Here is a 20,230-nt window from a genome sequence, read left to right as displayed (position 1 = left end):
CTCAACCACTGAGCCACCCAGGTGCCCCACAAACTTTTTTTAAAATAAGATTTTATTTACTTATCCATGAGAGACACAGAGAGAGGGGCAGAGACATTGGCAAAGGGAGAACCTGGCTCTCTGTGGAGAGCAGGATGGGAACTCCATCCCAGGACCCAGGATAACTAGCTGAGCAGAAGGCAGAGGCTCAACCACTGAGCCACCCAGGTGCCCCTACAACCTTTTCAAAACGGTTTGCAGAGTAAAAGATATGCCCCTACCTGGGCACCCTACCTGCTTCACTGGTCCATGGCAGGCAGGTCTGGCAACTGGCTCTAGTGGTGGGCTTAGGCAGGCCCAATCCCAGGTTGTCTCGGGAGGTTAAGGATCATTCCATCTCTGGAAGTGTTAGAGCAAAGACCTGCTCAGGAGCTCTCATTTTCAGACAGTCTGTGGTAGCTCAAAGCCATTTTTTGGAGATCTCTGTTGTTGGGGGTTAGGGAAGACCATTTATTTAGTTAGGGGTCAAAAACTCGCAACCTAAGGGCCTCACCCACCCACTCAGGCCACAGATATGTTTTGTTTGGCTGGTCCAATGTGGTTGGTTTTGTTTTGTTTTTTTTTTTTTTTTTAATTTGAATTTGAATGCCTTAGAGCAGAGCCTACAGTTCCTTGCAGCCTCAGCCTGTGTTATCTTAACACGCAACCACTTAGCTTATGTCCTCTGTCTGGCCCCTAAAGCATTTGAAGTTGTGGTCCTCATAATGCCCATGCTTTGGAGCTGGATAGTCTCTGGTGCATAACTGGCTCGGCCACTGACCAGGAGATGGTGGGGAAAAAGGAGGCTGGGAGCCCCTAAAATTCCTTCCAACCCCAGGGTTTTTCATTTCAGTCACCCCGGGAGAGGTGGAGCTTGGCCAGATGGTGCTTTTCAGGTCGGTATAAGTAAGCCTGGATGCTCGGCTTGCCTCTCCCACCACCTGTTTGCCTCTGGGCACACCACTTCTCCAGAAAGACGTGGGCACTGGTACAGAGTCGGCAGACGCTCCCTGGCTGGCTCTCATTCCTTTAAGACACCCAATGCCCACGTACTTTACCCAGCTTCCCATGACACTTCTTTAGTTTTGGGTCCCCTGCATGCATACACCACCCCATCAAGATTATCTGTCTTTAAATCTACCCACTAACACTAATGTGTATTAGCAGGAGAGAGTGCTCTGTTGACCTAAAATTGCAGCTCCGCAGAAGGGATTCACATCAGGTTGCAGCAGAGGGACAAACCCTTACAGACCAGTGAGGAAGGCATTTGAGGACATGAAGGGTCTCGTGGTTTCAGTTACCTTTCTCAGGCCTTTCCAAGCCCCGCTGTATGGGGGGTGAGATGAAAAACAACACAGTTCCCAGTCTCAGTGAGCACCATGGAATCTTTTAACCTTGAGATGCTTGTATCTCCTGGAAGGAGAGCTTCAGGGCAAAATTACTTCCTCCCAGCTCAGCCAGTTAAGTCACGATAACCTGGAGAGGCTTCCAGCCTTGAGTCACATGTGCAGCCCCGGCTCTGCTTTAAATAAAAGAAATTGACATTTATAGACTGACTCACACCTAGAGTGGTGAGCCAGGTTCTCAGCACTCAAGGGTTTCTACATCCTACCCCAGGGGTTCAGGTCTGGAAAAGGGATAAACGGGGCTCTGGGCTTTTCCAAAAAAGAATAGAAGCTTCTGTTTTTTGAGACCTTGCAAAAATGCAACTGGACACGTCTAAGTGCTTCATGTGTGTCTGTAACCTCCCTGATTATTCACTCTAGTATGGGCTTTCTCAGCTGGCCCTATGGACTTTTGGGGTTGGATAATTATTTGGTATGAAAGGCTGTCATACACCTTGTAGGATGTTCAAGAGCCTCTGCTCACTAGCTGCCAGTAACGCCACCCTTCCTACACCCAGTTGTGACAACAAAAAATGTCTCCAGACATTGCAGAATGTCCCAAAGGAAGCGGAAATTGCCCCCCGCCCCCGCCGTTGAGAACACTTACAGTCTAACCCCACAAAATAGGTATTATTATTATCACTCCCATTTCACAGATGAGCAAACCGAGGCTCTGAGAGAAGTGACTTATGCAAGGTCATTGGCTGTAATAGAAGAGCTTGGGGTGGGGCGGGGGGACGGGGAGGCGCCTGGATGGCTCACTTGGTTAAGCATCAGTCTCTTGATTCAGCTCAGGTTCATGACCTTGGGGTTATGAGATAGAGCCCCGCAGTGGGGCTCAGGGCTTGAGGGCTCAGCACTCAGTAGGGAGTCTGCTTGAGATCTTGAGATTCTTTCCTTCTGCACCCCCACCATGCATGCTTGCACACATACTCTCCCGCCCCCTAAAATAAATAAATAAATCTAAAAAAAAAAAAGAGCTGGGATTCAAACCAGGCATGATCCCAGAGCCATGAAGGACTCTGCAAAGGGCCTTTGGGCTTCAGGGAGCCATTTGCCCATGAGTTCTATGGAAGAGTGAGTGACTGTCGAGCATCAGTGAGACAATACTTGGAGCTCCCTCAATCATTTTTCCTCTTCTGTTTGCTTTGGGAAAAAGGAAATTATATTCTGGTTTTTATCACCTTAGTCAGCACAGTTAATGGTGTCCAGCCATGTCTAGTGAGAAAGTGGTTAGTGAGTCATCTGAGTGTCTGTGGATCTCAGGCCCCAAATTCTTGTGAGATACTGAAGTTATACTTGAGAAGAACTCAGATGTGAGGCTGAGATCAGAGGTGACTGGGGGGTGGGGGTGGATGTTTCTGGAGGAGAGGCAGTTCTACCTTCCCCAGGAGAGCCTGCCCGGGTCTGCAGCATGGTGCTATTGCAGTCCTCTCTGGCTTAGGCCTACCATTGCTGCTGCCCAGTCTAGAGGTATGTGGGGGGCCAGGGAGGCAGGAGAGGGAATGGGTGCAGGCAGTGGTGTGCTAGAGCTCCGTTCCTACTTTGCCTTCAGTGACCTCATGTTAGTAGCTGAACACTGGATTAGAAGAGAGTATTTACACCGTGGAAATTGGCAAACAGTTTAAAGCCAGGCTTACCTACCCTCAGGCTGGTTGTTAAACTTTTATCAGCACACAGATCCTGGGTCCTGCCTGCCTCCCACCAATTCTGCCCCACATGGGAGATGGAAGGGAGCATGGCAAACCACAGTGTTGTTGGAGAAGAGGAGGAGCCATGGTGATGTGGATAAGAAGAGGTGCCCATCTCTGCAGACGTTGGAGCTGACTGGCTGGGGTTCTCTGTGGGGCACTGGGCAAAAATGACCTTACCGAGAACAGGTCCTGAACATCCGTTCTGATACCTTTTTCAACTCATGGGCCCTCTTAGGGAGCCCTGGCTTAAGTAAGGTTCGATGCCGGTTGGTTGGTTATCTCCTCCTAACTCCCCTCCCTGCCTGCAGTCTCCTCTCCACACCATTCTCAACCCTTCTTCTGGCCTTAATCCTCCTAAAAGACCACTGCAGTCATGTGTTCCACCCCCCATGTCCCAGGTTCTCCTACCCTTGACCTCCTCCCCTTTGGCATCTTCCTCTCAACCTCCAAATATGATCAAGTCTCCCCAGCCTAGAAACAGACAAATCATAATTTAAAAACCCTCTGTCTTGGCTTTTCCCTACACTGTTGGCCCAACCTTCTTTTCCTCTCCTAACTCCCAAAATTCTGGGCGCTCTGGGTGTCTGCTTCATTTCCCACTTGCATGTACCCCTTGCTGTGTGGTTTCTGGCCCACTACCCCTTCTCTCCATGGACACCCACTAATTGCTCAGATGATGTCATCTCATCTCTCATCTGCAGACACCATAAATGTGGTGCTCGGTGCACTTACTCTGTCAGGTCCTGGGAAGTGCAGAACCTCCAGGCCTGTGCCTGCCCTTTGGAGCTTCCAGTCTAATGGGTGGGCAGACCTTGCTCAAGCATGTGACTCCAGATGAGGACGTAAGTCATTCCAAGTGACAGAGGCCACAGAGAAGGAGGATACAATGTATTATATCAGGCAGGGCCCAACTAGGGAGGCAGCACTCACTCTGAGCTTGTAAACATCCAAGGAGTTGGTTACAGAAAGGATGGAATTGCGAAGAAGTCCAGGAGGAGATGGCAAGGTAATCAGGAATCCACTGATCCTCCTGGGCTGGAGAGGTGGGTTTTTTGTTTTTGTTTATCTTTTTTAAAGATATTTATTTATTTATTTATTTATTTGAAAGAGAGAGAGAACACAAGTAGGGAGAAGGGGCAGAGGGACAAAGAGAAGTAGACTTCCTGCTGAGCAAGGAGCGGGACTCAGGGCTTGATCTCAGGACCCTGGGATCATGATCTGAGCTGAAGGCAGATGCTTAACTGACTGAGCCACCCAGGTGCCCCTGGACTAGAGGTTCTTGAGGAGGAAGCAGTATAATCAGTGGCTGGGGCCGGGGTCTCTTGGAAGAAGTTGGAACCAGAGAGGAGACACAACCCCTTCCATAGACATGACTCAAGACCAAGAGGGATGAAGAGTCTCCTTTCATTCCCCTTTCCACCCCATGACTTTCTGCCAGCGCCTCTCCTTCACCTGGGAGCCCACAGGGATCAGTCACCAGTGCAAAGAAGGGGAGGTAAGAACCAGATGGGAGGGCACACCGCCCAGGACCAGGGCAGGTATGGGATGGGAGAGGATAATGTGGGATCTGACACAGTGGAGAGGCTCAGAGAAGGCTTCCCTGAGGAGTTAAACTGGGACCTGAAAAGTAGAGAGGGGAAAACATTCCCAGTCATTACTGGAATTAAAAAAAACAACAACAACAAAAAACTTAACTTTTTTAAAAAAAGATTTCATTTATTTATTTAAGAGAGAGAATGCACGCACATGAGAAGGGGTTGGGGCGGGAGGGAGGGGCAGAGAGAGAGGGAGCAACAGATTCCCTGCTGAGCAGGAAGCCAGAATCTGGGCTCAATCCCAGGACCCTGGGACCATGACCTGAGCGGAAGGCAGACGCTTAACGGACTGAGCGGCCCAGGTGCCCCAAAAAGAATTAACATTTTTGAGAGCTGTTTTAAGGGCTGCGTCTGAGCCCCACATCAGGCTCCCCATGGGGAGTCTGCTTCTCCCTCTGCCTATGTCTCTGCCTCTGAGTCTCTCATAGATAAATAAAATCTAAATAAATAAAATCTTAAAAAAAAAAAGAGCTGTTTTAGATTCACAGCAAGATTGAGCAGAAGGTGCAGAGATTTCCCCCATGCACAGCCTCCTACAGTATCAACACCCCCCACGGGAGTGGTATTTTTTAAACAACCAATGAACCTACACTGACCCAAAATCATCCCAAGTCCACAGTTTACAGTAGCGTTCACTCTTGTGGCTTTATATTCTGTGGATTTGAAAAATGTGTAATGACAAGTATCTATCACTATGGTATCATACAGAGTATTTTCACTGCCCTGAAAATCCACTGCTTTCTGTCTATTCATTCCTTCCTTCTGTCTCAACCCCTGGCAACCACTGATCTTTGTACTGTCTCCATAGTAATAAATAAATAAATTGTGATAGATTCAGACAATGAAATATTATTCAGCACTAAAAAGAAATGAGCTATCAAGCCATGAAAAGACATGCAGGGAACTTAAATGCTTATTACTAAGTGAAGGAAGACAATCTGAAAAGGCTACATACTGTATGATTCCAACTATATGTTGTTCTGGAAAAGGCAAAATTATGGAGACAGTAAAGGGATAACTGGGGTTTTAGGACAATTCTCTTCCTGAGTCTTTGGAGATATTGCGCTTTCTGTGTCTCTTTCCTTCTCCCATTCTTGTTTTGTTTTGTTTTAGGGAGAGATAGAGGGTGGGGAGGAACAGAGGGAGAAGGAGAAAGAGAATCCCAATCAGGCTCCTTGGGGGGCTCAATCTCACGACCCTGAGATCATAACCTGAGCCAAAATCAAGAGTTGGATGCTCAACTGACTGAGCCCCCCAGGCGCCCCTCCTTCTCCCCCCACCCCCGCTTCTTTTTTTAAGAAAGATTTTATTTATTTGAGAGAGAGAGTGAACAAGTGGGAGAGAGAACATGAGCAGGGGGAGGAGCAGAAGAAGAGGGAGAAGCAGACTCCCTGCTGAGTAGGGAGCCTGACTCAGGGCTCAACTCAGGGCTCAATCCCGGAACTCCCGGATCATGACTTGAGCCAAAAGCAGATGCTTAACCGATTGAGCCACCCAGGCACCCCTCCTTCTCCCACTCTTAAAAACTGAGGCACTCCCCAAGTTTTATCCTAAGCACCCCAGTTCTTTAAACTTTCTCCCTAGGAGTTCTCTTTCATTCCTGACTTCTTTTAATCATTCAACAAACATTAGTTGAATACCTGTTATGCCTCTCTCTCAACAGAGAAAGTTGAAAAAGTCATGAAGCCTGCACTAGAGGAAAGGTAAGGTTGCCATACAATGTAGAGGGTAGAAGGAAGCCCCCGGGTAAAGTAAGAACACATAGAGGAGATCAAAGAAGGTTTCTTAGAGGAAGTGATGCTTGAACCTATTGCTGCCAAGCTGTATAGTAGCAGTAAGCCAGGTGAATAAGGTGGGAAGAGCATGGAGACAAGGGACATGTCAAGACACATTGAGGAACTGGGTGTGGGATGCAAGGACGAGGTGAGTGAGACTCAGGCTGGTCCCACTGGCTATGATCTGGATTATAGAGGGTCTTGTAGGCTGGGCCAGGGGAGAGACAAAGAACATTTCCAGAACAGAATTTTAGAGACATTTCTCTTCTGCAGTGTGAAAGGATTGGGGGATAGGGTACAGGCTACAGATTTGGAGACCAGTCAGGGTTGGGGGAGCTTTGCAGTAGACCAGGTAAGAGGATGATAGGGGCTGGACTAAGGCAGTGCAAGGGGATGGGGAGCAAGAGAGATCAGCAAAATACAGAGAGACTCGCTATTGAGAAAATAAATCAGCAGATTGGGCGTGGCTGGAGGATGGGAGGGCCAAGTCTGGGCTGCTGCTGCTGCTCAGGAGCCAGAGGAGGAGAGAGGTTCTGGGAAAGAAAGGTGTGTCAGCTTCGGACATAATGTATCTGAGGCACCTCAGTTGTCCTTCTTGGTTAACTTCCAAATAAACACCTTCATCTCTGACCTCGTTCTTGAGCAGCCAACTGGAATTTCCAGGGACTCATTAAGCATTTCCACTTCTAGCCACCTGGCATCTCCAGCTCTGTCTGTGCAGTGCCCCATCTCTCTCTATGACATCACCTCTCACCCTCCGTCGCCTCCAACACCTCCTCTTGCCTGCTCTCCCCAAGCCATGTTGACTCTCTCTCTCCATAATGTCCTTTGTGTCTGTGGCCTTCCTTTGTCTCCCCTTTCTACCAGTGCCCTGGTGCTGTCTCACTGCTTTCTCTTGCTTCCCTCATTTCCATTCCACTCTGTCCTACTCTGTCCTGTTACTCCCTTGCTCAAAACTCTCAGTGGCTCCCCATTGCCTACTGATAAAGTACAAGCTTTTTTTTAATTTGTTTTTTAAAGATTTTATTTATCTTTATCTAGATTTTATTTATCTTCATGAGAGACACACACAGAGAGGCAGAGACAGGCAGAGGGAGAAGCAGGCTCCCCACGGGAGCCCAATGCGGGACCCCAAGATCACGACCTAAGCCAAAAGCAGACACTCAGCCATTGAGCCACCCAGGCACCCCAAGTACAAGGTTGTTATCTGGTTCTCAAGGTCCCCACAGTCCAGCCCCATCTTACTGTTCACAACTTCCCTGTAGACACCCTTCTGTACTACTTTCTATTGCCCCCAAACCACTCCGAGTGCAGTGCACCTGGGCCACAGGCTGTCCTGTGGATTGAAACGTACCCCTCTGGTTCTGCCTGTCAAATCACATCCATAACTCAAGGTTCCGATGAAATGCTTCCTCTTAAGTATCACAGTTCCCAGTTGATTGCCTGCCTCATCTCCTGTACAGACGGTGCCTGGAGGCAGCTTATAATCACCACCCTGGTGAGTTGGTTCAGTAAATGTGTTGAACTAAATTGGCTCAACATCATTCCTCGGATCAAGAACCTGCTGTGGCTCCTTATTGTCATCCGCTTCAGAAACCTGTTTCTAGTGGCTTCCCAGGTTCCATTGTAGGTATCTAACCTCACTCTGCCACCCCCATTCCCCAAAATATGTCCCACGTTCAATTTTAGCTCTATGCTAAACGTGTGAAAGATTTTAAAAAAATGAATAAATATATCCTCATTGCCTTCCTTTATCTACCTGGGTGGCTAAGCTATGCATACTTTAATAGCTAATATAATGGTAGTTTAAAATGATGTCTTTTGCTTATGGGTTATCCGGCCTATCCTTCTTTAAGATTGGAATTCTGGGGCACCTGGGTGGATAAATCTCTAACTCTTTATTTTGGCTCAGGTCATGATCTGGCGGTCCTGGGATTGAGCTCCACACCCAGCTTTGTGCTGAGTGCAGAGTCTGAGATTCTTTCTTTCCTCTCCCTCTCCCTAGCTTGTGTGCATGGTCTGTCTGTCTCTAAAGAAATAAATACACGAAATCTTAAAAAAAAAAAAAAAAAAAAAAAGAAGATTGGAATTCTATTTTTGCCCATAGTAATAGACCTGCTCAGTTTTAAAGGCTCCCTTGCAGCTAGGGTGACCATGTGACACAATTCTGGCCAGTAAGATGTGCACACAAGTCTCTGGGTAGGGCTTCTGGGAAAACTTGCTAACAAGGGCCAATCCAGCTGGCACATGCCCTTTTGTCTTTCGGCTCATTATACTTCTTCTGTTTGGAATGTGGACCCACTATCAGTAGATCTAGCAGCCGGTGCTTGACCATAAAAATGAAAACTTCATTCTTGGTTGGCAGAGTGGAAAGGGAGATGGGCTGAGTCCCTGATGGCCTCATGGAACCATGGTACAACCAGGGACTGCCCACCTCCTAGGACTGCTGTCCTCCGGCTGCCTGTTACCTGGTGAAGCCACTGCAATTGAGTTTCTATTACATGCAATACTGACTTGTATGCTGAGATTTGTAAAATGTCACCATCTTGAGAGTTTCCAATCATGAAAAATGGCCCGAGAATGAAATCACAGTGTCATAAACCTTCATATGTAATCAGCTTGTGCTTATGAGGGATTGTGTAACACATGGAAATGGTACAGAAGATGGGTCTGTAATCCAGGTTAGTCGAGAGTGCCACTCCTATTTTCTGAGAAAGGGAACCTCTCCTGGTAAAAGCTATGGGAGGAGATAAGTAATTTAATGGGCTAGAGACAGAGAGAATGCCAGAAATCTCAGTCAAGGACTATGTGATTCTGCTGCTAATGGGCCAATCATATTTTACTCCATTAAGATAAAAGATGCTCAGATGAGGTGGAGGGAAAGCCCAGAGTTAAGATTCAGAGATTAGAGCAGATGTCAGCTGTGGAGATGAGAGCGCTTTCACAAATCTGTGCCATCCTAATGGAGCTGTCCTATAATCCATGGCTTCCCCAAGTGAGGCACTCCGTCTGCCAGTGGTGCACTGGACCCTGCGTGGTGGGCCAGAGCCCTAAGTAACACTGATGTCATGCTGAGAAAGTTGTTTTCTTTCCAATTCTTCTTTTTTTTTCCTTTTTTTTTTTTTTAGTCTATTCCTTGAATAGTTGATGTGGATGTGTGCGCTTTGTCCCAATTTCAGAAGAGTATGCTTCTCTCATCTCTGGCTACAAGTCTTCCTTTTTTGAAACAACCAGTTTCTTGTGCATTTTCCCAGACATGTTTTGTGCATCTACAAACACATAGATTCATATAGCCTTTTTTATTTTATTTTTTAACAGATTTCATTTATTTGAAAGAGAGAGCAACCAGGGGGAGGAGTAGAGGGAGAGGGAGAAGCAGACACTGCCCTGAGCTGGGAGCCCGATGTGGGGCTCAATCCCACGACCCTGAGGTCATGATCCGAGCCAAAATCAAGAGTTGGATGTTCAACTGGACTGAGCCACCTGGGTGCCCCCATGTAGCCTCTTTAAAAAAAATTTTTTTTAAATAGGTTAAGTAACTTTTTTTTTTTTAAGATTTTATGTATTTATTCATGAGAGACACAGAGAGAGAGAGAGAGGCAGAGACACAAGGAGAGGGAGAAACAGGCTCCATACAGGGAGCCTGACGTGGGACTCGATCCTGGGTCTCCAGGATCACACCCTGGGCTGAAGGCAGCGCCAAACCGCTGAGCCACCCAGGCTGCCCTCTTTTAAATAAATTAATGGAAGCATGCTATACATGACTGCTCTGTTCCTTGCTTATTTCACTTTACATTTCAGGGAGTTCCACGTAAGACATAAAGAGCTGCCTAGTTCTTTTTAAAGACCGCATCCTATACCATTGTGTAGTATGGCTACACATACAATTGGCTAGTATGTAATTTACTTGGTCCCCTGTTGATGGACTTACCTGTTTCCAACCATTCCATGTGACAAGAATTGTTGCCTTGTACCTATGTCATTTTGTGTATTAATTAATCCATGCGTTGAACGAATATTTACTAACCACACACTCTATACCAGGCCAGCTCTAGGCACCAGGCAGGGTAGATCAGTGAACACAAAGACCCCAGTCCTTGCATCATGGAGCTGCCATCCTATAGTGGAGAATAGACAGAGGATTAAGTCTGAAGTAGTGCGTCATACTTTCTGTCAATCCTTCTAATTAAGTCAAGAAGAAAGTCTCCTTTGGTGCCAATGTGTCTTTAACACCTTTTTCTAACACTGGCTCATCTTTTCGAGACAGAGTATTGGTCTAAGGATTAGAGTTTTTGGCAGGCCACAGACCTAGGTAGAGCTTATTAACAGTATTTTTTGTTTGTTGTTTGTTTGTTTAAAGATTTTATTTATTTATGAGAGATACAGAGAGAGGTAGAGACAGGCAGAGGGAGACGCAGGCTCCCTGCACAGAGCATGATGTGGGACTTGATCCCAGCCACCCAGGCATTTCAAGTATTTGGTTTTTATTGGATTTATTTTACATAGCAAATGATACTGATTTTTCATCTACAGTCAAAGATGAAGGTTCCTTTCAAAGTATCAAGGATAATCATGCTACTTTCAAAATAATCTAAGCTTAAAAAGGAAAATGAGTCAGTTTAGAGAAGAATGTTAAATGAATAATAACAGAGGTGGAATTCGGAGGTGGGAAAAAGAAAGCCCATGAAGGTGATATTCAAATGACCCATGTGAATAAATCACTAATGTAAACAAAACACAGAGAGCTGAGGCTCTTTTTTTTTTTTTTAAGATTTATTTATTTATTCATGAGAGATACAGAGAGAGAGGCAAGACATAGGCAGAGGGAAAAGCAGGCTCCCTGCTGGGAGCCCAAGGTGGGGGGTGGGACTCCATCCCAGGATTCCAGGATCATAACTTGAGTCAAAGGCAGATGCTCAACCATTGAGCCACCTAGGTGCTCCAAGATGAGGCTCTTTATACTGTAGTTGATGTTTATTTTTGTATCCTCATCATCTTTGGTATCAAAATGGTCTTGCTTCCATATTTCTTCCTAGGCACTTTATTTATCATTTATTATTTGCTTTGATTTCACTGAATTCCTGGGCACAAAGGTTTGCCTATGGTTGTCCGTGTGTGCATGTTTGTGCGTGCGCATGCACGTGTTTTAATGAACTGTTAGGAATTTGCATTCCCTCAGAAAATCTCTTTCATTTGAATTCCCCAGATGCCCAAGGCTTCTTTGTCATTGCTGGCTCCGGAGGTATTTGGAGACGACTCTGCCAGGGGTGCTCATGCCCTACACTTAGATATTCATAATCTGGTTAAGACTTGCTCAATAAATCTCTTAAAATATACTATGATGAAGTAACCAAACCCAAGGAAGCTTTTTTCCCCCCAGGTCGGCCTTTGAAGAGCTTTCAAAGCCAGAACCTTCTGAACAATTCCACAACCACTAGTGGGTCTGCAATCACCCACAAGCTTGTTAGCTCAAGATGCAATTAGTTCATTAGCTCCGTGGTTGCAAATGTAAACAATGGCGCATTTCACAAATGTGCCCTTGATGCCAAGTAGGTGGTAGTAACTCTCTACCAGTGGTTGTCAGCTGTGGTCTGAGGGTGGGCTGTACCTCAAGGCCCTGTGGCAGGGAACCTCTGTGGGGGAGATAAGAAAGGACAGGGTTAATGAAGAGAGGTGTGGGGGGAAGCAGAGCTAGAGGCAATGAAAATGCATCTGGGAACTTGGAAAATGAGAAACAACAACATGCCTGGAGTCACTTCTTACTCAATCTTCCCATCACTTGGCACTCATAGACACTCAGTTGAGCAGTCCCTCCAGGTGGTCTTCATCCTTCTAGAAAATTCAGCATCTCTCCCCCTCCCACTGTGACGCTGGGGGTGAGTTGGAAGAGCTCTCTACCTTTTCTGATCATAGCCTGGGTTTTGTATGTTGTCAGCACCCCAGCACACACACATACCCTTTTCTAGAACAGTTAAACCTTTTTATTTCATCACCTCTGAGAAGGGTCAGTCACCCAAGAGTGAGATTGTCTGGTTCCCATGCCCCGCACCACTGGCGCCTGGTTAATGGCTGCACTTCCGGAGGCTGGGGACCCTGAGGAGATGCAGTCTGGCAGGTGGGACAGTTAGATGGAGGCCATCTCTCTGGGCTGGAGCCATTCAGCTTCCTCTTTCACTATCTATAACGGTCCTTTCCAGCAGTGACCTTCTAGGATTCTCAGAAGCCGCTGAGAAGTGTAATTGTGGGGGGAGGGGGACGCAGCGCAGAGGCAATCAACCAGGATTCTGCCTGGAAGGTCATGCGGCCGAGCTCCCACAGGGGAGACCTTTAAGAAGCAAAAAGGAACTGAGAAAACAGCCAGGAGTCTGCCTAGCCTGGTGTTCCTGGAATTCTGCTTTGTGTGTGAGCTTCCCGCGGCCCCTCTGACTAACAGGAGATGGGAATGGGAAGCTAGAGGGTGGGTGGGGAGGTAGCGTGGCCTGACAGCTCTCCTGGGCACTGCCAACTCCGCAGACTGGCTCCAGGTTTCCTCCAGAGGCCCACCTGGGGCTCCTGAGAACTTCACCCATGAAGGTGGGTGGCTTCCTGTCTGCTGTGCAAGACGCCAAGCAAGTCTACAGCTTGGGTTCCCTTTCCACCCAGGACAAGCTCTCTGCCCACCTGGTCTGGAGCAGGCAACCAACAGGCTGTTATCTCTAGAAGGCTTGCTTTAAAACCGACCCTTATCCAGGAAGGAATAGCTGACTCCACCGCCACGTTTATGATTCAGTACTTGTCATCTTGAAAGGCACTGTGAGCCTGGCCTGAGCCACAGGACAGATGGATTTTGGTTGGAGAGGGAGGAGGAGGGAGTGGGAGCAGCAGTGAGGTTGGAGTGTGGGTGTGGGTTCTTAGGAAAAGGTACAATTGGGATCAGAGCCACCTCTGAGGGTGCAGACAAACCCAAGGATCCATTTCCTCCCTCCACCCAACATTAGTGCAAGTGAAGTCTCGCTAAAATAAAAATTGAGGGTAGCCTTGGTGTGCAATGCATCCTCACACTACATCACGGTTGTTTACATAACTGTTCCTCGCTCTAACTTGTGAGCTTCCAGAGGACGGAGGGTGGGGTTATACTCACCTCTGTATTCCAGTGCTCTGAACTGGGCCTGACACACAGGGATTGCTCAGTAGGTACTTAGGTATTAAACGAATGAATGAAGGAGGGAGTGAAGGGATGAGTGAAACCACAAACACAAAAATCCTGAAAACCATAGTCAGGATGAAATGTCATTGGGAGGAGCTAAATGCAAAAGCAGTTGGTTGGGATGGGTGAGGGTGGGAGGGGTACACATGTCTTGCTGCTACTTTTCCTTCAAAGATTTAGAGAACCCTCCCCTCCCATGACCCCACTGGCTGCATTGCTCTCTAAATGCTCATATAGTGTGGTCCATTCATCCATTCATCAAATATCTACTGAACACCTGCCATGACAAGCCCTGAGCTGCATGACTGGGAATGAATAAGACCCACACATGACCCATCTCAGGAAGACTGCCCAGTGTCACTAAATAAATATTGACAATGAGCTGTGACAAGTGCTGGGACCTGATAGGTCTCACAGAGCTAGAGTGATTGTATAATTTAGTATCCCAACTGGAACACCGTTGAGAGTAAAGATGATTGTTACAGGTTGAATTCTTTGGGAGACAGATTCTGAGATACAGATTCAAGTGCAGAAAGTTTATTAGAGGTGCTTTGGGGTCAACACCTATGGAAAGGAAGGTACCCAAGTCAGACTAGGCAGAGGGAGAAGTACCATATTATCAGTGAAGACTTTGGCCAACTCCACAGGGGGTTCAGACCTCAGATGGCCCCTTCAGCATCAGCTCCAGTTAGGGTATGTGGTCTGGCTTTTATACCTCCTGCCTCTGGAAGGAGGTGTGGCCTTGGGCAAGGCGGTCCCTAAAGAGGGCTGACAGCTGAAGGCATCATCTGGCAGCTTTCCCAACAACTTGGGATTTGGATGGTGCCTCACAGCACCTGCCACAGGGGCACTGATGACAAACATGTCCAGGCAATAGGCTGTCTGGGGTGCCCATGGTGGGAGCATCTACTGGGGCCTTCAGCTGGAACCCTGTATCAGTGCAGGGTGGCATGAAGCTGAGGGCTTGTTCAGTCTGCAACCTCTTTATCATCAGCTCTCTTCCCTTCCCTCACCCGTTTCCTCTGCTTTAGAGGACAGTTGGTGCCTTTGGTGTGCATTATATCATTTCACGTGCATTATGTCACTCCCTGCAGGATCATCATATCATTTAATTTGCGATGAGGTGAGTATAATTATTGTTCTCACTCCCACATCCAAACTATTGGAAGTTGTCTCCCAAACAGAGCCAACTGTTCACTTTCTCCATCTTCACCACCTCCACCCTAGTGCAAACCACCACATCCTCTCTCCTAATTGCTGATGTTGTTTTGATTTTGAACCAAGATGTCCAACAGCATGGAGCTGCTGGAGAAACAGGTGGCAATGCGAAGAAAATGAGTCAGAAGACCACTGAGGGAGCCTCAACAGAGCACATGAACTCAAAAAAACCTTAGAGAAGCCCAAAACATGACATTTGATTTGAAGAATCAACATATGACCTGAAAGTTGAGGATATTCCTCTTAAGAATAAACTGAGAGGCAGGAGAGGCCTGCCTGAGGAGGCCTCCCTGAGGCCGGAGTGTCTGGGTTTATAAACCTCAGGCCAGTGTCTTGATTTCTCTATGTTTCAGTTTCCTTGTCTGTAAAACAATGGTAATGACAACGGAACTGTTGGGGCACACATGAAGTGCTCCTCTGGGGTAGCTGTTGGTGTTACCTGTGAGCTGCCATCTTGGTCTGCATTCAGCATGGTGGATGTGGCCTTTGGTGCCGTTTCCGGGCTCCACCTCCCTTTGACTCCTTTCTCCAACACACCTTGCCTCCACTCCCACATGGAGTCATTTATCCGTTTGGCAAATATTTCATAAGTTGCTACCCATGCATCAGGCACTAACCTCTTATTTTATTCTTCTGCATCCCACAAGTATTTGAGCTAATGGGCAGGCTGCCCTGGGCTTGCTTTTGCCTAGATGAGACTCCCTGTCCCCTGCCATTTCTTATTCATGCTCAAAGTCACGCAAATGAAAAGCCAGCTTCTGTTGCGACTCAGCTGCCTCTTGTCCTCTGTTTTGGACTTCTGGACCTTTAGGTGCTGGCGGAGAGTGTGCATCATGAATGCCCCCTTGGCTGACCCCATGAATGGCCCTTCCTCCTGGACCCAAGAAGCCTTGGTGGGAGAGGAGGCCCTTGGCAGCTTAGAACCCTGCTCTCTCACGTGGCTGGATTCTCCACTTAGATCCTACCTTGGCCGTAGTTTTGTGGACTCCTCCTGGCAGTGTCTCCTTTTCCTGGATGCCTTTCCCAAAGTCAGGAAAGGGCCTGGTAAGGATGAGGGAGGGATGAAGCCAAGAGGGTAGTGGGCAGGGCAAGTGGAAGAGAGAAGTGAGGTCTGGGAAGCAAGAGGGGTTGAAAAGAAAGAAGTGTGAGAGGGTGCTGATCATGACAATTGCTATGAATTAATGCATGAGTGCTTCAATCTGAACAATAGCCCTGTGAAGTCAGTACTATGATCAGTCCCATTTTCCAGGAGAGGGAACTGGGGCAAACACAGGTTATAAAACCCTCCCAAAGCCTATGGCAGAGGTGGGAGAGCTGGCTCCACCCCCTAGACGGGGGAAGGTGCAGGAGTCCTACAAGGGCACTGGAGAAGGGCATGTACCGGCAGCAAGCCAACACTCAGTGAACAGTGTCGAATGGATGGTGGTGCTGGGAGGCTGCGGGCAGGCTCTTTACATAAACCCCTGGCATCTGTCTGGTGTCTGTGGGGCACCGGCTACTGAAGCATCTTATCTTCCCCACCCAGTAATTCCTCAGTCCCCTTGGTCAAGGCCATACCCTCCACCAACCAGAGGGAAGCTGGATTCCCCAGTTCTGAGTTGGAGTCGCCCACACCAGCTTCAAGGAGGGAGAGGGCTGTGGTGTGGGCACAGCTTGACATGGGTCACTTCCCACCCCTGGGACTAGAGGGGAGGAAGTTAGCCTCATTTTCCTCAGTCATAAAATAGGAATGTGGGTCCATCCTCCATGTCAAGGTGAAGATGAAGTTATATGGGGGTAGAGCCCCTCACAGGACAAGGGAGTGAGTGATAAATGGATGCTGTGAAGGTGGCACCTCCTCACCAGCCCTACTGCGCTGATGGCTGATGAGCTCTTGGCAGTTGACAAAGCTATTTCCGCTCCCATGTCAGCCTGACTTGGATCCTCTTAGTGGGTGGGCAGGCACTGCGTAACCTCCCTGTCTGTTTCATAGATGAGCAGATTGAAGCCCAGGAGATCAGAGAAGATAAGGAAGCCTTGTGGAGATCTCTGGGGGTCTGCAGAGGTGTCAAAAAGAGAGGCCGTCTGAGCGCCCAGTGGGACGGGCCTGCTGTCCCCCGCCTCCCTCACCCACCGAGCCCATCAACGCGGTTGGGATCTATTGGCCTATAACTAGTCCCCACGTCCCTGTCCAGCAGCAGCCTGACCTCGTTCACTTGGAGAAAAACAGGAAGCTGGGCTCTGCCAGGAATCAGAACACACCCTTCCTCAGCCCTGGGCCACGAGGACGCTGGGGGGCTCTGGAGGCTGGTCACAGGACAGGGTGTGGGGTAGGGGCTCTGCAGGCCAAGCCAGTGTGGCGCAGGGCCTCTACAGATAGGCTGGGCTCTGGCCAGGCCTTGCTGAGTTCCCCAGGGGCCAACAGGACATGGGGAGGTAGGGAGCCAGGAGAAGGAGCTCTTGGCCCTCTTCTCCCATGTGGGGACAGAACTACGGGGCACTGGGGTCACATGTGACTTTTGCCTTCATGGGCCCCCTCTTCTATAAAAAACATTCTACAACTATATTGTATAAAGATGAATATGACTCAGGCTTGGATTCACGATTAAGTTTTCATGATCATTTTAATCATTTGTCTTGTAGTTTTAAAAGAAATTACAGGGATCCCTGGGTGGCGCAGCGGTTTGGCGCCTGCCTTTGGCCCGGGGCGCGATCCTGGAGACCCGGGATCAAATCCCACGTCGGGCTCCCTGCATGGAGCCTGCTTCTCTCTCTGCCTCTCTGTCTCTCTCTCTGTGTGACTATCATGAATAAATAAATAAAATCTTAAAAAAAATAAAATAAATAAATAAAATAAATAAATAATAAATAAATAAATAAATAAAAAGAAATTACAACAAAAACATTTTCCTGGGCCCCTAAAAGTATTATGGACCCTAGGTCTAAAGGATAAAGGGGAAGCTCCTAGCACTTTCCTGTCCTGGAGAAACCATATCTCCCCCAACATGGCCCTAAAGCACTGGGATGATTGCTCAGCAATCAGATGGGAATACCTGGCTCAGCCTGGAAATAGAACCTGTTTCCCCCTCTGTAGAATGGGAAAATTGGGACATCTGCCTCTGGATGCTCTTATGAGGTGATCTTATGAGAAGTGTCTGGCCCAGGGGTTGCCCCAAGGGGGCCCCACTGTTTAGGCAACATGGATTATGCACCTACTGGGTACAGAATCCAGGCAAGAATGTGGCTTAAGGGAACACCTACTATTTTATATCAGAGTGTAGGCTCATCTTTAATTTTTAACTTTTTATTGGAAAACAATTTACTATCTTTAAATACCCAAAATGTCCCAAATAGAAGTGTGGTGAAAATCAGCTGGTGTTCGTGTGTAATTTCAGTAAAGATTTCAGCCCTGGTTGGAGTCCCAGCCCACGAATATTATTTAAGCACAAAAACTGACCAGTGTATTGTGTACAGAGAATTCTTTTTCAAAGACCTTGAAGGCAAGAACTGAACTGAACTTCCAGCTGGCGAGGATTGTTCATGTTAAGGTTCTAATTTCTCTGATGTTTCTGATTAAAACCTCCCAGCTTCTCTGGCTGAGTTAGGTCACTCTGGTCTCTTGTTATTTCGGTATTTCCTGAGAATCTGAGCTGAGGCTAACTGACAAATGTGCTCCTCAGCCCGTTACCCGTGGGCTCTGTGGGCCCTCCTTTGCCGGGTGGGTGGGGTGGTGAGGGAGGATGGGGCATCCAGCTAATAGGTACTGAGAAGCAGAATGTGCCCACTTCCTTGGTGGTTGTCTCTTAATGATCCAAAGCTAATCCTGTCACTGTTCTGCCTGAAACCCTCAAGGGACTTCCTCTGGGTCTCCCAGGAGATGGGGGAGGCCCCTGCCCCTTGCCCACTGGAACCAGCCTGGCTCCTTCTCAGGACCCACTTCCTTACTTCCCGCAACTCTGGCCCCTAGGGGAAGCAGCCCCTCCTCTGTTGCTCCCAACGCCAGCTGCCTGTTGGCTTCCTTCACTCTGTCTCTGGAAATGACCTGTTTCCAAGTGTGACTGTTGGAGTGGAGTCTTCAAATAGAGTCCATCTGGCCCACTGGGTTGCAAATTCTCTGAGGGCCGGGCCTCACCCTGTCCTGCTCCCCACTCTACCCCCAGCCCACAAGAGACACCCAGGAAATATTTGTTGAAGCCTTTATTATATTTAAGCATACAGTATTAATCCATACAATAATGACTTCAAAAATATTTCCTGGAAGAGAGGCTTTGGAGTCACACAGATCTGCATTCCTTTTCCATCAGAGCAAGTCTCAGCTTTGTCATCTTTAAAGTGTACACAATAATTGCACCTGGCTTGCTGGGCAGCTGTGGGGAGATGAGGCCATGCCCAGAAAGCACGCTGTAGAATACCTGGCCAGGCAGAAGCAAGCTGCAGAGATAAAGATTCACTGTGGTGACAGGGATGGGAAAAGGTGAGGGCCCTGGACCCCCTGTACAAGATCATACTGCTTTGTTTCCATTAAGGATGGACATTCATCACAACTGCAGCTGTTCCCCCCTTACATTGGCATCATCTGATTTAGAATGGTTTATACTGCTTTGGTTCACACACTTGGCTGTACGTTGGAATCAAAGGGGAGTTAAAAAAAAATCCTGATGCTGGAGCTCAGTCTTGGAGAGTCTAAGGTAATTGATTTGGAGTGTGACCTGGACATTAGGACTTTTTACTTTTTAAAGATTTTATTTATTTATTCATGAGAAACACACATGCACAGAGAGGCAGAGACACAGGCAGAGGGAGAAGCAGCTCCATGCAGGGAGCCCAGGATTGCGCCCTGAGCCGAAGGCAGATGCCCAAGCGCTGAGCCACCCTGGTGTCCCAGACATTAGGACTTATAAAATGACCCCAGGTGGAGTGTTGGTTAAATGTCTGCCTCCAGGATCCCAGGAAGGAGCCCCTCATGGTCCAGCTGCTTTGGGCTCACTGCCCAGTGCGGGGTCTGCTTGCCTTCTCCCTCTGCCCCTCCCCCCCGTTTGTGCATGTGCTCTCTCTCTTTCCCTCTCTCTCTCAAATAAATAAAATCTTAAAAGAAAAAAAAAATGACCGCAAGTGATTCCACCATGTGGCCAAGGGTGAGAACTTTGGCCCTGCCCAAGGTGTGACTTCACGGTCCTCTGTCCACTTCCTACCACTACCTTCCTATGTGCCTGAAATTCATTTGACAGGGCACAGAAACTTCCACAGCACAAATGGGATAAATGGCTTAAAATGCAGATGACTAATTAAGGAGGGAAATCAGACTGAATCTCTTTCCTACTCGCTGGGGTTCTGCTATCAACTGTCAGATTCTTTTCTGCCTTCCTAGCAGGGAGGGGAT

The sequence above is a fragment of the Canis lupus genome, chromosome 9 (assembly GCF_003254725.2).
Source record: "Canis lupus dingo isolate Sandy chromosome 9, ASM325472v2, whole genome shotgun sequence".
Lineage (NCBI taxonomy): Eukaryota > Metazoa > Chordata > Mammalia > Carnivora > Canidae > Canis > Canis lupus.
Note: the sequence above shows the minus strand (reverse complement) of the source record.